The sequence below is a fragment of the Lactuca serriola genome, chromosome 1 (assembly GCF_051521515.1).
Source record: "Lactuca serriola cultivar US96UC23 chromosome 1, Lser_US96UC23_V15, whole genome shotgun sequence".
NCBI classification, from domain to species: Eukaryota; Viridiplantae; Streptophyta; class Magnoliopsida; order Asterales; family Asteraceae; genus Lactuca; species Lactuca serriola.
The window spans coordinates 119,109,141-119,115,355 of record NC_136408.1 but is presented as its reverse complement, the minus strand read 5'-3'; positions in this window follow the sequence as shown (position 1 = coordinate 119,115,355).

The window sequence follows — 6,215 nt, the reverse complement described above, 5'->3', positions numbered from 1 at the left end:
AATGCCCAAATTTGACTTCGTATGAGGAAGTTATGATTTTTCAAAGTTTCGGCTTACCAGTGTACAACCCGAAACTCGAATTTTAGATCGAGCGGTTTTGGCCTACGCGACCTAATTGAGAATTGAAGATCTCATTAATAGGAAAACAACAGTAAAAAGACAGACGAAAACAGAGTCGGTATGTAGAAGTTATGAATTTTACGCAGACATTTAACAGTATAATCTCCTCGTACTATTAAATTTAAGATCGGTCGAGAATTAGCCGATGGAGTCAAAATGAAAATTGTAGATCTTATTTTTACCTATGTGTGGATATAAAGAATGTCAGAAACGGAGCTCGTATGTGAAAGTTACGGATTTTAGAAGTAGGAAGTGTACTGTGCGAAAATGGATGACGTGGCACAATCTTGGCCATTGTTTTCTCCCCAAGGCTTGCCATCAGATGGTGACATGTGGCACCAAGTTCAGCCACATTTCACCCTACAAACACCACCTCTCTCACACTCATTTTCTTCACACCTTTCTTATTCTTTCTTCTCTTTACTCTCTCTCTCTAGAACCTCTCTCTAGCCCTGAAATCCCTTGAAAAGCCTAGGGAACCTCCCTAGCATGAGGCGGAAGCCCCAAAGTGCTCGACGGATCCGAGAAGAAGAGCTTTTTGGCTCGCGAACGCTGCTCCAAGCAAATCCTGGTTTTCTATAAATCTCGCTGTAAGTGAGCTACACATACGCTATTTTTAATATAGTTTTTATTTAATTATAGTAACATTATTAGGAACTTATAATAACTACTTGGACTATTATTATGGGTTATATAAGTATTTTTTAACACTTATATAATAGTAATAATAGCTAGACTATTAATTAGTCTCGGCGAATAATAGATTAAACTCTAATGGTAATAATAGTAGGTTTCGTTGAAGGAAATCATTTTTAAAAAGCGAAGCACTGTCTGAGTTCGGAATCACCACCTTTTCAAGTGAGTGCATGGTCCCTTTCATCTTACACATAGATATGAAGTATTTTATATAAACTACGTGCTATGTGTGTATATTATTTTTATACTTTCTATCTATGCTGGATGAACGATTTTATACAAGTTTTATATGATTTAAATTGTATATGTATTTTATATCTACAAAAATGTTGGGGTAAAACATGGGTAGATGTAATAGGTGATGTGTGATAAAATGATGAGAGGTCTCGATGTTGTTGTTCTTGATCCGGTCATCTAGCGGAGTATAGATGACGACCACGGACTCTTCTAGAGAGTCCAGTGGAACGCTGGCAGGCTCGCAACCTGTAGGTGTTGTGAACGATGTGTTCACTGGTGTACTCCATCCCCCTCATGGTTGCCTTTAGGACATTTATTGTTGTGGAACCCCCTTAGCAATAGTGTCCATCCCGATGATGATCCTTAGGATAGGTCCCTTATCATAGGTGTTTAGGGACGTAATGTGAGGATAATGGGAACGGGTAATCGGGTTATTGTTGGTCGATGAAATTAACAAACTTATTTATTGTGGGTTGAAAACCCTAAGTGCCAACCAGGCTCCCAAGCCTGACCCACTTAGTTTTATGTATTACAGGTAGTGGCGCTCGAGCATAGTTGTGATGTGTTGGGATGAGGGATTACGGATATAGGCCTGTGGATATGAAATAATGTAGTAAGGCTTATATTGTATAGTTTATACTTATGTACTGTATCGAACATGACATCCCGAGTCTTTTAATGAAATACATTTCTAAGGAAATGCTTTTGATAACTGTTTATCATATTATTGTTTTGGGACAAATTCCGTAACTCTTTTATTACAAGGTTACTCTAATTTTTAAATAAAGTATAAACAAAACCAGTCTTTTCTGGCCGTGATTTTTGGGGATGTCACAGTTGGTATCAGAGCATTAGTTTAAACGAACTAGGAATTTGTAGGATTTCTAGACTTAAACTTAGAATGCTAAGCGATTATTGTGAGATGTGAGCACTAGCTTATTTTAGGAATTATGCCTAAAATGCTTTTATGTGCTAAATGCTTTGTGCCTAATATGTTGTTATTTATTCGGATCTATGGTCTGTTGCCGACAGGATCTGGAAACCTTATGTGTTTAGGATTCTACACGTACGAGTACGATATTAGAACTAGCATATAAACGTTTCAGAGTAATAAGGATGATTTAAACGTCTATCCTAAATAAAGATCTAAATTCACCTTATTCGGTGTATAGATCAAAATGACAAGAACCCACAGTGGAGCTAGGAATGCAATTGGGAATAGGAATCAACCCCCAGAGATTCAGCAAATACCTGTTGAAGTAGGAGCTGCACCTGAGCCAGTCACCATGGCTGGAGTTCAAGCCATGATTCGGGCTATGCTAGCTGAACAAAGGGATGAAATAAGATAGTTGATCCATGAAAATAAGGATGAACCTACCATACACATTGAGCCGACCGAGCCAATTCCCGAGCAATCTGAGGAAGGGTACTACAGCGGCTAAGGGAGTCAAGTAGGGACTCAAGGTGAGCAAATGGATGGCCCGGAGAGGAGAAACAACAAGGATGGGAGGATGTACAAGAATTTCTTGGGTGCAAAACCCCCAAGTCTCTCAGGAAGCCCAAAGCCTGTGGAGATAATGGATTGGATCTCCGAGATGGAGATGGTGTTTGAAAGCTGCGACTGCAGCGAGAAGCAGAAAATTGTCTTCGTTGTAAGACAACTAAAAACTGGAGTCTTGAGCTGGTGGACACTAATGGCGGATACAATGTCGTGAGGAGAAGCTCTGAAAATGTCATGGGATGAGTTCTTGGAACAGCTGAAGATGCAATATTTTTCAGAGGTAGATCTAATCGACCTGAACAATGAGTTCCAAAACTTGATGAAGGGAAGAATGAGCGTTGACGACCATGCTACTGCATTCACAGAGAAGATGTAGCTCTTTTCATACCTAGTGCCAACCGAACTCTCCAAAATTGAGAGGTTCGCGAATGGATTGCCCGCTGACTTTGGCCCAACAGTCAAGATGACAACTACACTGAAATCAGCTGTTCGAGCAACTAAAAATGTGGAGACCCAGCAGAAAGAAATGGGTCTAGAAAGGGTCGAGGTTGGTGAAAAACAAAAGTTTGATGGATCCTCGAAGTCCAATAAGAAGAGTAGATTCTCGAAGTCTTTTTCGAGAGGAGGAGGATCAGAAGCGAAGTGGTGTAACAAGTGCAAAAAGAAGCACACCGGGAAATGTGACGGGGGAGTCACTTGTTACAAGTGTGGAAAACCAGGGCACTATGCCAAAGAATGTACCCTCACCCAGAAGGCATGTTACGGGTGTAATGAGGAGGGGCACGTTTTGAAGGACTGCCCAAAGAAGAAGGAGGCAGGGAGACCTAACATGCCATCGAAGCCGAAGGCAAGAGCTTTCCAAATGACGCTCGAGGCTGTGAAGGAGGCAGCTGATGTCGCTTCAGGTACCTTTCTTGTAAATGGTTTACCTGCCAACATACTATTTGAATTAGGAGCAAACTACTCGTTTGTATCCCATAAGTTTGGTAGAATATTAGCATTGCCTATAGAAAAACTTGATGATGCCCTGTGGAAGTTGCCAGTGGCAAGTTCATATCTGTTAGTAACCGTAGTAGGAACATCGTCATCGACCTGAACGGACAATAGCCGACCAACAGACAAAAAGCCCAACATATGGCCTAATTTTCCAAATTAGGCCTAGATCTCTACATGGTCTTACCTTCAGGCTCATCCATTTATTCTAGTCCAAACTCTTGGTATTCCAAGATTTAATGTCCCATAATCATCAAGGCCTAATTATGGCCAACCTATGGCTTAATTTTCCAAATTGGGCCAAATCCTTTCCAATGGGCCTTATCCTAAAGCCAATCTAAATATTTTAATCCATATGCTTGTTCTAGGATGGCCCATCAATAACCCAATCACTAAAGCCCAAACGAAAGGCGCAACTCAAGACCCAAGTAAAATTAGGGTTTTCACATGAAATAACGATTAAGGTTAAGTGTTCCTCCTTAACCCATTAAGGACTTAATCCATTAAGTCCAATATTTCCATAAGTTAGGTTCAAAGGATTATTAATTAATATTTTAAGTCTAGTAAATAATTCCTATGCGGGTCTCGATCACTTCCCAAAATTAGGGTTTCATGACATTAGGGTTTTCCAAACCCTAATTAGGGTTTCCAATCCAAATACTAGCCGATTAGTCAAATGGTTAGGCTTTTAGGTTAATTAGGGCTTCATTGGGTCCATTAGGGTTAAACAAGTCGGGCACCACCCGCTACCACCTCCGATAGTGGTGGTCAACTACGGCTCACGGTGGTGGTGATGGATTTCCTTAATCGTTATGATTAAAAAACAATATTACAATGCAATAACCAAATGAACGCACACACAAAAATAACACATACACACACACCCAGCCACCCTTGTGGCGGCAGGTGGTGGTTGGAGGTGCTAGCCACCACCTCATGACGGTGGTGGTCGCTCACTTTTGATTCTAGATTACACAACACACACACTTAACGCAATACAACAACATTACACCATAGACAACAGTTACAGACATACACGTGTGCCTGGAACAGTAACACCACCACCCACCTAGTGGCGTACGGCGGCGGCAACGGTAATAGTTCGACATGGCGATATCAAAACAGCCGCTAGAGCGGCAGCAACGACATAGCAAAAACACAAAACGGAGATTAGAGAAGATGTGATCCTTCACCGAGTGCAGTAACAACCACTAAATCAATGTGTTTCTTCCGTCCCAACAACGGTCAGTGACGTCGGAGCTTGGTGGCAACGCAACCGGGCAACGATAACGACATCATGACAAACGACGACTTGGAAGAACAAAGGAACGGTGGTTGAGAAAACAACAACAGCAGCCACGATATCAAGCTTCATTCCCATCGTCGGAGTTGTGATGACAGTCGTTCGGTGGTTCAAGGCAGCGATGAAGAAGTTGGCGGCGGCTGGAAGATTGAGGGATATGGTGGTAGCAATTGAGAGATTGTTAGGGTTAGGGTTTTGGATGGTTATGCAATGGAAGAGATGGTGATGGGTTTTTAGACCCCGTCCAAAAACAGACTTCCTACCATTTCTCAATTTCGGCCCCTCCCTCTCAATTCCATACAATTTGAGTCCAATATTTACACTCTAGTCCTTGACTCTAAAAATCCTTTCAATCCAAGTGCAAATGTTTCAATTTAACCTTTAATATCCAAAAATATAACCTTTAACACCCCCAAGGTGTACCACCCCCCTGGCACTAATTTAATACAATTTAGGGCTAAAATAAAATATAAATTACATCTCGGAGTTGTCAGGCTTTATTATTTATTTATTTGCTTATCTTATTTATTTATCTAATAAACGGGATGTTACATTAATAGGGTCTAAACGGAGATTTCGGTTAACCAAACAAACCCGAAAGTTGTATAGGATCGGGTTTCGTGTAGAATTCTTAACTCTTTTCGGGTTGGGATCAACCCGAATAACCCGTTTAATAGCTACTATATGCGAATACAATATACAACAGTTAATGCATATGACTCAACTCAGTTATGATTTTATGATTATCAGTAACGAGTTTAAGATTAATTAATTTTTTCTCTATTTGAATTGATTTCTGTAAAACCCTTTGAATCGGCGCACTGGAGAATGCAAAAAATTATAGAAGAATATTGTGTAATATTTCTTTGTTACGTGTGCCTCACAAACAAATCTATATATTGAACATTTTTGCCAATTTACATTTTACGTCTCTATATATGTCAACGTAAATTTCTATATGGAACTTTTTAGTTAGTTTAAATACTCGAGTAAACGAACTAATAAATTCACAAACAAATCGACATATTGAGTAATTAAACGTAACTCATAAATTCTCAACTATTTTAGCTACTAATATGTATTGTATTTTGTTGTTTTAAACCAATTAACCCAAATAAGCCAAAACCCGTTAACCCAAGCCCAACTAACCCATACCCTATTAGGTTCTGGTTTCATGTGAAACTTTTATTAAGAAAAACCCGACTAACCAGTAACCCGATTTGATTGACCCGATTAACAACCCTAGTTATTGGAATTAAGTCGGGTATCAAGTGCTCCATCTTTCCTGTGATGCAACGCCTAAGTTCTTGTGGGGTGAATTCCAGTTTCGATTTTCGGTGATCGGAAGTCCAGGCAAGTGTAACC